Source organism: Acipenser ruthenus, chromosome 32 (genome assembly GCF_902713425.1).
Source record: "Acipenser ruthenus chromosome 32, fAciRut3.2 maternal haplotype, whole genome shotgun sequence".
NCBI classification, from domain to species: Eukaryota; Metazoa; Chordata; class Actinopteri; order Acipenseriformes; family Acipenseridae; genus Acipenser; species Acipenser ruthenus.
This window is the reverse complement of record NC_081220.1, coordinates 8,494,898-8,505,790: the sequence shown is the minus strand read 5'-3', so window position 1 is coordinate 8,505,790 and position 10,893 is coordinate 8,494,898. Positions and strand designations below refer to the sequence as shown.

Below are 10,893 nucleotides of genomic sequence, written 5' to 3'. Positions count from 1 at the left end.
GGAAAAAATCCAGTATATTTGCCCAGTACACCGAGATCTCTCGAACGTTTCAATGAGTCAGCCCTTAATAAACACTGTCCGTGTTCATTTCTGTGTAAATGACATTGTCTATACACATTACCTGTCATGTAAGCCTATTGGTATCAAACCGATCACAATTAATGTGATCCGTGTTTTCAGTCAGATTGATAGTTTTAATCAATCGTCGAAAAAGCAGCAGTGCTTTGCAACTGTAGTTCATCTTGCGTACCTTTAGGCAAGATACCCACTCAGAACGTGTCCGCTTCCTCCAGCCCCCTAAGGAACACTGGAGGGGTCATCAATAACAGCGAGCAGTTGGCCAAAAACAACACTCACTGCCTCCTTCACGCTCAAAAGCGAACACTCTCACTCTTCCTCGTGGATAGCGAGTCCAAACACTTTAAAAACGCAATTCGCTTTCAAATCGCTATAGAAATGATCCCTGAAAGTATTGTTTTATGGGCAAGTGGCCGACCGTCTCCCTCCAACTCTGAGTGGCACCGGTAGCTGTGCCGCTGACAAATTAATAGGAACTTTCATATAATGCAATTGCTGTTGCCCAGTGAGGTGTTACAACAACATTTCAAACTCATTCCAGACTGCAGGCGGTTAAAAGCTTAATTGGGTTCAAGTTTCTCGTATGATTTAAAAAGTAGGAGCCAGTTGCCTCATTTGCATTGTCTGCCATCCTCCTTTGCACTGTGAAGTCTATCAAATTTGTGCTTAAAATCTGAATACGATTCCCATTTGAATCGTGTATATTTGGTTTCCATTTTAGCAATATGCATACACACTGTTCTGTCGAGCTCCAGGGTGTTATCCAATAAAACACCATAATCGGTTAGCACGTTCGGCTGTTTATCGAAAGGTTGGTGTTTCACGCCCACGCAGGGATGATGCTTTTTGCATTTCTTAATCGCATTAGAAAATGGCACTATAATACGTTTTTATTTCCCCCAATTACACTGAAGAAAAAATGTGCTGTGTTTTTTTTTAATTCAAAAAATTAATTGGGGGAAAAAAAAAAAAACCCTAGTCGTGCTGTTTTCAAAAACCCGGTATCGAAGCAGGGACCGTTACAGTCTAACGCTCGCCCAACTGAGCTATTTCAGCTTGATGCGATTTTTCTGTCGAGACAGCATTCTTTTCGTTAATCGTCTTTTTGTCAAGCCAGTAAACCTGCATGTAATGAGAAACGTTCAACAGTTCGGAAACACCACAATAGAATCCAATGCCTTTGCAAATGTGTTTCCAAACTGTTAGTTTTTCTCCCAAATGCGGTTTCTCAAAAAATGGTTTTGCCTACTTTTTATTATTATTATTACTTTTTCCAGAGTAAGACCAAAAGGCAAACATCCAGGAAATAGTTAAACACTGCTACAGCGCTTGAACTGTCTCAACAAACGTTTAGCTCTAAAACGTGTACATTAAAAGTCTATTAACATCTTTAACACAATAATCTGTGTTCCAATAGCGGTTAATCCACATGGTGATCAATAAAGTGAATGCTGGCTTTGTTCACATATTAGCAAGACGTTTTCATGATTCACGCATATTCTGAACAAGCACACAGGAAAATAACTGCTTTATTGGCTCTGGTCTTGTATCGTCACCTTGATTACTGTCCATAAGAAAGTGGCATTAATCAAAAACCTAATTATGTAAGGTTCCCAATGTGCAAATACGCAGCATATTTAAACTTCTTCACAATCTTAAATCTTCCCACATGAATGTCAAACCCCTACTGACAAGTACGGCCCTTTCCCAATGTAACACTCTGCTGTGTTTGAACACCAACGATGGCTTGGATATGATGTATTAAACCACAATACTATTGTTCCCACTTTCTTTATTACTACCAAATGTGCTTTTTGTGTCAGCCCTTGTGGCCTAATGGCTAAGGCACTGGATTTCTAAGCCATGGATTGTGGTTTCGAGTCCCATCTGGGGTGTGATTTTGTTATAGGAGGCTGTGTGGTGCAGTGGTTAAAGATAAAGGGCTTGTAACCAGGAGGTCCCCCGGTACAAATCCCACCTCAGCCACTGACTCATTGTGTGACCCTGAGCAAGTCACTTAACCTCCTTGTGCTCCGTTTTTCGGGTGAGATGTTAATGTAAGTGACTCTACAGCTGATGCATAGTTCACACACCCTAGTCTCTGTAAGTCGCCACGGATAAAGGCGTCTGTTAAATAAACAATAATAAAATGAACATAATTATGGTAAGTTTTATTGGCATGTGATATTTTGTAGATCTTGTTATCTGCTTAGTCCGCTCATGCTAGCCAGAACGTGCTCGAGTGCTCTGGCAGCAGCCATGAAGCAAGTCAGTTTTTCAGTTGAAATAAATAACTACTTTGTTTTTGTGGATGGGGGTGTTTTGAAAAGATCATTTAAATAGCTACGTATTTTGAAATAAAGATGTATTCATTATTATGAACGCTAACAGAAAGTATATTGTATTTACTTTTCCCACGTGTGCTTGCCTTGTACAAATCTGACAGAGTTTCAACAAAGGCGTTTGACTTCGGTTCATTAGTTAGCCTATACTGCCATCTACAGCATTACTGCGGGAGCCGTTTACTTCTTTTGGATATTTTCACAACTAACCGTGTGAGCATGTAGTCGTGGCCGAGTGGTTAAGGCGATGGACTAGAAATCCATTGGGGTTTCCCCGCGCAGGTTCGAATCCTGCCGACTACGTAAGCTTTGTTTTTAATTGATTGTATGTGTTCATTGTTAATACATGTTTAAAGCTCAGGGAGTCTGAAATATTACTGGTTGTACTTCATATCGCTTCGGTTCATTTTGTTAAAGAATGTTCATTTTGGCACCATTACAAATGCTGTGGTTTCTTTAAAGAAGAAAAGCCGTGGCCCGTACGGGGATCGAACCCGCGACCTTGGCGTTATTAGCACCACGCTCTAACCAACTGAGCTAACCGGCCACACAGTCAAAACTTGATACTAGAACCCGAGGAAAATAAGTCCTGCGGACATTATGATTGTTCTACCAAGATGTTCTCATGTTAAACTCAACAATAACACATTCAAAGTATTGGAAAGGCATAATTAGAGGCCTCGTCATAATGAGGCAGTTTAACAGTGTGAAGGATGTGGTGAGGTGCAGGCTTGCGGTGACTTTCTCTCATTTAACGACCTTGTGATTTGAATACTAACAAGAAAAACAAATCAAATTACCAAGCATTCGGTGGACGTTTTAAGAAATAAATAAACAAACAGATTTGTCAGAAGTGGGATTCGAACCCACGCCTCCAGAGAGACTGCGACCTGAACGCAGCGCCTTAGACCGCTCGGCCATCCTGACTTACACCGACGACTTTGCACAACACTGCAGTACACTGCTGAACCTCCAATGTCTGACGCTACAGTAAATCACCTGGTGTGTGCGTGAACTTATTCTTTATCTGTTTATATTAAGGAGGGCGACCTGTTTCGTCGCATTCTATATGGGATCACAAGGACACTCCTCTTACAGACAGAAAATATACGGCAAACAGAGCAATCGCTTCACGGTTAGAAACAAATCAGAACAGTCTGTTAGCAAATTAACTTCATGAAAATACCACACAGGCATTACATAAATGTTACAGATATGTTTCGTAGACACAAAAGTTGTAACATAATTGAGTACATTTGTAAACTATCCGCCAGTAACAGACATTATCTCACATTATCTCTAGTTTCAAACGCATTATCACAGGCGGCACAATTACGACATGGAAAAAATCCAGTATATTTGTCCAGTACACCTAGATCTCTCGAACATTAAAATGAGTCAGCCTTTAAAAAAACACTGTCCGTGTTCATTTCTGTGTATATGACATTGTCTATACACAATACCTGTCATGTAAGCCTATTGGTATCAAACCGATCACAATTAATGTGATCCGTGTTTTCAGTCAGATTGATAGTTTTAATCAATCATCGAAAAAGCAGCAGTGCTTTGCAACTGTAGTTCGTCTTGCGTACCTTTTGGTAAGATACCCACTCAGAACGTGTCCGCTTCCTCCAGCCCCCTAAGGAACACTGGAGCGGTCATCAATAACACGGAGCAGTTGGCCAAAAAAAAAAAAACACTCGCTGTCTCCTTCACGCTCAAAAACGAACACTCTCACTCTTCCTCGTGGATAGCGAGTCCAAACAATTTATAAACGCATTTCACTAGCAAATCACTATAGAAATGATCCCTGAAAGTATTGTTTTATGGGCAAGTGGCCGACCGTCTCCCTCCAACTCTGAGTGGCACCGGTAGCTGTGCCGCTGACAAATAAACAGGAGCTTTCATATAATGCAATTGCTGTTGCCCAGTGAGGTGTTACAACAACATTTCAAACTCATTCCAAACTGCAGGCGGTTAAAAGCTTAATTGGGTTCAAGTTTCTCGTATGATTTAAAAAGTAGGAGCCAGTTGCCTCCTTTGCACTGTGAAGTCTATCAAATTTGTGCTTAAAATCTGAATACGATTCCCATTTGAATCGTATATATTTGGTTTCCATTTTAGCTCTATGCATACACACTGTTCCCTTTCAAGTCGAAAATAACCATCAACATGAGATATTGCCGTCAGGCAGCACCGGTAGGCTGAGCTTTTATAGCAAAGCTGCCGATAGGCCCCCACGCCAGCTGCAGTGTAAGCCCGCTCCCCTGGGAGCTTACTTAACTGCGCGCGCGGGGATGCACTTCCTCTTTTGTCTTCAGCCTTGGTACGGTAGGTAATAGATAATAGAGCTTGTTAACTGATTGTACTCGATAAGCTTTACGCTTGAGAAGCTGGTTAATTACCCCTTCTCTGAGTTTATTTCAGTTACTGTGTTATTTAGGATTATATATATTTTCTTGTTAATATATATTTTTCCTTTCGCTTTGCTTCGGCATCGCGTCTTCGTGGTCTCCCGTCTTCCTTTTCTTATTGTTATTATTATAATATATAATTTATATTATATTTATTATTTGGGTTTTTGTGTATATATATATTGTTATATATATTTTTTATTGTATATTGTTTGGGACGCGTGTTGCGTTGGCCTTAGGCCACGCGCATTATTGCAGCCTCGGTCTTGCTTAGGCTAGACCGCGTGTGTGTGTGTGTGTGCGTGCAGCCTGCATTGCAGTCTCCCCCCCACCGCGGCGCATTCTACCGCCACGTGGCTGCTATTGAGTATAGCCCCACTGTTCTTACACTATACGTAGTGTCTGCTGCAGCGTCCAAACAAAAAAAAAAAAAAAAAAAAAGTTTTTTTCCCATACAGTATAAGGAAGACGACCACCAAGTGCATTAACTGTTGCCCTTATAAGCAGCACAACACCTTGTCTTTCGAGACTCAGACACAGTACTAGAGCACATAGCGTCTCCGCTTTGCGGGTCAGCTGACGTGGATCGTCTGGTGCAGTACACGCGCTCCGGCGCTTTCGGTGTCAGCGCTTAGGCGCCTGGTGTAGCGCTTCGGCGCCTAGTGCTTGGGCTCAGTGCACGCAACGCACCTGTGCACGCACCTCGACGCTCGGTGCTCGGTGCCTCGGTGCACGCACCTCGACGCTCGGTGCTCGGTGCACGCACCTCGATGCTTGGTGCTCGGTGCCTCGGTGCACGCACCTCGACGCTCGGTGCTCGGTGCCTCGGTGCACGCACCTCGACGCTCGGTGCTCGGTGCACGCACCTCGACGCTCGGTGCTCGGTGCCTCGGTGCACGCACCTCGACGCTCGGTGCTCGGTGCCTCGGTGCACGCACCTCGACGCTCGGTGCTCGGTGCCTCGGTGCACGCACCTCGACGCTCGGTGCTCGGTGCCTCGGTGCACGCACCTCGACGCTCGGTGCTCGGTGCCTCGGTGCACGCACCTCGACGCTCGGTGCTCGGTGCCTCGGTGCACGCACCTCGACGCTCGGTGCTCGTTGCCTCGGTGCACGCACCTCGACGCTCGGTGCTCGGTGCCTCGGTGCACGCACCTCGACGCTCGGTGCTCGGTGCACGCACCTCGACGCTCGGCGCTCGGTGCCTCGGTGCACGCGCCTCGACGCTCAGTGCTCGGTGCCTCGGTGCACGCACCTCGACGCTCGGTGCCTCGGTGCACGCACCTCGACGCTCGGTGCTCGGTGCCTCGGTGCACGCACCTCGATGCTCGGTGCTCGGTGCACGCACCTTTGGTGCACGCACCTCGACGCTCGGTGCCTCAGTGCACGCACTTGACGATTGTCTTTTCAGTGCTTGGTGCACGCGCCTCAACGCACCTTAAAGCTGTTCGCTTGGTGCTCAGTGCTTAACGCTCGGCGCTCCTATTACTGGCACGGTACGCTTCGGCATACAACGTGCTGCACCATGTCATTTCACCGCTGTGTCACCTGTGGGACGAAGTTACCGGCTAATGACCCGCATGAGGACTGCGTGTCCTGTCTGGGTCGTCACACACCCTTTCCGCCCCGCAGCCTTCTTTGGCTTCCCCGCCAGCGAAGCTGCCTTTTTCCAGGAGTTCGCCTTCCCAGGTTACCCCTGGTCAACGATCTCCTGACGTTAGGCGAGACCGCTCCCACAGCCTTTCTGTAATACGAGGCCCTTCTCCTCGCGGCGAACGCCCCCGTCAGATCTCAAAATCCCGCTCTAGATCGCCCCGAAGGAGAGGACGTTCCCGTTCTCCTCGTCGCGACAGGCGAGGTGGTGTAACTGAGCTCACTAATAAGATGTCTCAGTTTATGGACCTTATGATGGGGCAGCAATCGCTGCTCATGTCCCTTGCCACAGCTCGGGCCGCAGAAGAGCCAGTCAGACCGGCTGTCAACCAGCCGATCATCCTACCACAACCCCTGTCCGTTCCAGTTGCGCAACATGACGCATGGGACGTGGATGCTATCTCTCGAGATGCATCAGAGGGTGAGCCTCTCCACGGAGAGGATAGTGTGGAGGCAGAGCTCACGTCCCACCACTCAGAGTCTGAGATGGAGGTAGGCGTAGATGACTCTTTATGGTCCCTAGTAGAGCGGGCGACTCGCCACCTGGGCTTAGAATGGCCTGCCACTGAAGAACCTAGGCGCTCTCTTTTTGAGTCGCCTTTGGCACAGGGCCAGCAGTCTAGGACGCTTCCGGCCTTCCCAGACTTTGTTAAGGAGGTGCAGTCCGTTTGGGGGACTCCAGCCTCCACCCGGCAACCTCGCGTAAGGCGGCTGCCTTTACCATGCAAGGGGCGAGTGAAGCGGGTCTGGCGTCATTTCCGCCAGTTGGCGCTGCGTTCGCAGCATTGGTGAAGTCACCAACACTCTCTGGGTTGGTGAAAGACCCCACCTGCCCTAACAAGCAGTGCAGGATCACTGAGGTGCACCTCAAGAGGGGCTATTCGGCGGCTACAGAGGCAGTTAGGCTGTCCAATCTGGCCAGCCTCCTCTCAGTTTATCAGGCTGCGCTAATAAAGGATCTCCCAGACTACCCTTCGGTGTCTCTGAGAGCAGAGTTGGGGCTAGTTGCCCAGCTGCTGGTCAAGCTAGCCCAGCTTAACGCGCGGGCCCAGGGCAGGAGCATCGCGTCTCTGGTGGTGGCCAGACGACAGCTCTGGCTCTCGCAGGCGAGAGTCCAGGAGCATGACAAAGCTCCCTTGTTGGATGCCCCAATTACACCGGGGCACACATTTGGCCCAGCGGTGGAAGAGATGCTGCAAAGCTCAGCTAAGGCTAGAGAGGCATCACAGCAGTTGGCTACGATATGGCCGCGTAGGCCTTTCCAGGTCAAACGCCCACAAGAACATCAGTGGCGTAGAACACCACCGCAACACCAGCCGCGTCCAGGGGGTACTAAGACCTCCCCGGCGGATACAGCAGCGCGTGGCCAAATCCCAAGGGGACGACCGCAGCGCACAGGGTGGCGACCTAGAGGAGGCGGCAGACCACGCCCTCGTGGCTCTGGCCAGGCCCCTCGTGAGCGAGCGAAGCCTAAGCAGCCCTGAGAAAACCAGGCAGCCATTAACCCAACCCTATACTGTTCCACAGCTTCTGTTTTGGCGACAATGCACCAGCGATATCTGGGTGCGCAAAACTATACTCACCGGGTACACCCTTCAGTTCCGGTTAAACCCCCCCCCCCTTCAGGGGGGTGGTGGTAACTGTGGTGAAGGACGTGGTTCAGTCCTCAGCTCTGAATGTGGAAATACAGGCATTACTCAGGAAGCGTGCCATTCAACTAGTAGACCCTGCTCTGACCGACCAGGGGTTCTACTCCAAATACTTCCTTGTGCCAAAGAAGGACGGCGGGCTCCGCCCTATTCTAGACCTGCGTGTACTGAACAAATACCTACGGGTGTTGTCGTTCAAGATGCTCACGCACAGGCACATTGTCCAGTCTGTCCGGCAGGGCGACTGGTTTATCACCATAGATCTGACAGATGCGTACTTTCACGTTCCCATCTGTCCGGGTCACAGGAAGTATCTACGATTCGCATTCCAGAGCAGGGTCTACGAGTTTTGCGTCCTGCCATTCGGCCTGTCTCTAGCTCCTCGAACCTTTTCGAAGTGTATGGACGCCATTTTAGCTCCTTTGCGGGCTCAAGGCGTCCGACTGCTGAACTATCTGGACGACTGGCTCGTCTGCGCGCAGTCAAAGGAGCAGCTGGCACAGCACACAGTGATGGTTACAGACCATCTTCAGCGGCTAGGTCTGAAGGTCAATCCAGACAAGAGCCGCCTCGTGCCCAGCCAACAGACCGAGTTTTTGGGTCTGCATCTGGACTCAGTGTCCATGGAAGTGACCCTATCGACACAAAGAGTTGCCTCATTAGAGCGGTGTCTCTCCCTATTGAGGTTGAGAGAAACAGTCAGCATGGAGCTCTGTCAGCGCATGCTGGGGTTGATGGCTGCCGCCTCGCAAGCCCTTCCTTTGGGCTTACTACACCAGAGACCTCTGCAGGCCTGGTTCAATGCCTTCGCGTTGCACCCGCGGAGAGACAAGCACCGCAGGTTGAGGGTATCCCGAACCTGCTGGGAAGCATTACGCTGGTGGAAAGTTCAGTCGAACATCCGCCAGGGCGTGCGCTTGGGTCCCATCTTCCGAAGGGAAGTTATCACAACCGACGCTTCCAACCAAGGTTGGGGAGCAGTCTGGAATGGGACAGGGACCCGTGGAGTGTGGTCAGGACCCTGGAGGTCAGCCCACATCAACGCTCTGGAACTCAGAGCAGTGGACCTCGCCCTTCGGCACTTCTTGCCAGTGCTTCTAGACAAGCACGTGTTAGTGCGGTCAGACAACACCACAGTAGTGGCGTATATCAATCGCCAGGGCGGATTGCGGTCCCCCGGTCTTCACCGGATGGTAACGTGGCTGTTGCTCTGGGCTCAACCGCGTTTAGCCTCTCTGCGTGCAGTTCATCTGCCGGGCAGAGTCAATTACGCAGCGGATCTCCTGTCCAGAGGAGGTCCTCTTGCGGGCGAATGGCGTCTTCACCCTCGGGTGGTAGAGCGCATCTGGGAATGGTTCGGCACAGCGCAAGTCGATTTCTTCGCTTCGCGAGAGACCACGCACTGTCCCCTATGGTTCTCGGTGAAGGACCTCGACAGCCCCCTGGGGGTGGATGCACTGGCTCACGAATGGCCGCCAGGGCTCCTGTATGCCTTTCCACCGATTCCGATGCTCCCCGCCTTCTTGGAGAAGGTCAGGGTAGAGCGAGCAACAGTGATTCTGATCGCTCCTCGGTGGCCTCGGAGAATATGGTTCCCGAGTCTAGTGCAATTACTGCACGGTCGCCCGAGGGAGCTCCCTCTGCGAGCGGACCTGTTGTCCCAAGCTCAAGGAGAGCTTTGGCATCCGAACCCCAAACTCATGCAGTTATGGGTTTGGCCCCTGAGCGGGAGCGCCTGTCAGCCTTAGGGCTTTCGACTGCAGTTATATCGACCATCCAGAGTGCGAGAGCGCCCTCTACTAGGTCGCAGTATGCGTATAAGTGGCAGTTGTTTCAGAGTTGGTGTCTGGCTGAGAGCCACGACCCAGTCTCCTGTCCTATGGCAGTAATATTGCAGTTTCTGCAGAAACTGCTGGATGAAGGGAAATCTCCTTCTACACTTAAAGTGTATTTAGCCGCCATTTCGGCTTGTCATGTACGCATTGACGGTTTATCACCTAGTTGCCATTTTTTGGCATCTCAGTTTCTGAAAGGCGCAAGACGTTTGCGGCCTCCAAGAACGACCAGTTTACCGTCATGGAGCCTTGATGTGGTGCTGGAAGCCCTTACCAAGGCACCGTTTGAGCCTCTCCACAGCGTGGATATGAAGCTCATATCTATTAAGACTGCATTTTTGCTGGCTGTGGTATCAGCAAAACGCGTGAGCGAGTTACATGCACTTTCAGTGCATCCTTCTTGTACTCGTTTTGCAGGAGACGGTTCTAAGGACTCCATGCGCCCTAATCCGGCCTTTTTACCAAAGGTTATATCCCCGTTCCACATGAACCAGTCAGTCGAGTTGATGGCGTTCCATCCTCCTCCTTTTTCTTCCCCAGAGGAAGAGCGGTTACACATGCTCTGCCCCGTGAGGGCATTGAGGTGTTATATTGACCGTACAAAGACTGTGAGGCAGACAGAACAGTTGTTCATATGCCATGGTTCTAGATCTTTGGGTCAGCCGCTGTCTAAACAGCGCCTTTCCCACTGGATAGTGGATGCTATTAAATTAGCGTATGAATCTGCAGGCCTTCCACCACCAGGGAAGTTGAAGGCGCATTCTACCAGGGGTATGGCGACATCCTGGGCCCTCTTTCGAGGGGTGCCGGTGTCTGATATTTGCGCGGAAGCCAGTTGGGCTATGCCGCATACTTTCATGAGGTTTTACAGGTTAAATGTACTGGATTCCTCTGCTCCACTGTTTGGAGCATCTGTTTTACAC

The 10,893-nt window shown here is 49.7% G+C and overlaps 5 non-coding genes across 5 annotated transcripts; 1 reads left to right on the top strand and 4 right to left on the bottom strand.

Annotated features, from left to right (window-relative positions):
• Positions 1-264: 264 nt before the first annotated feature.
• LOC117421849 (small nucleolar RNA U3) lies at positions 265-479 on the bottom strand. The gene has a single exon (XR_004547584.2). It is a non-coding gene; the product is annotated as a small nucleolar RNA U3 (small nucleolar RNA).
• Positions 480-2,641: 2,162 nt separating this feature from the next.
• trnas-uga (transfer RNA serine (anticodon UGA)) lies at positions 2,642-2,723 on the top strand. The gene has a single exon. It is a non-coding gene; the product is annotated as a tRNA-Ser (tRNA).
• Positions 2,724-2,893: 170 nt separating this feature from the next.
• On the bottom strand, positions 2,894-2,967 carry trnai-aau (transfer RNA isoleucine (anticodon AAU)). Its single transcript has one exon. It is a non-coding gene; the product is annotated as a tRNA-Ile (tRNA).
• A 298-nt stretch (positions 2,968-3,265) lies between these two features.
• On the bottom strand, positions 3,266-3,347 carry trnal-cag (transfer RNA leucine (anticodon CAG)). Its single transcript has one exon. It is a non-coding gene; the product is annotated as a tRNA-Leu (tRNA).
• A 679-nt stretch (positions 3,348-4,026) lies between these two features.
• Positions 4,027-4,246, bottom strand: LOC117395693 (small nucleolar RNA U3). The gene has a single exon (XR_004662544.2). It is a non-coding gene; the product is annotated as a small nucleolar RNA U3 (small nucleolar RNA).
• Positions 4,247-10,893: the final 6,647 nt, after the last annotated feature.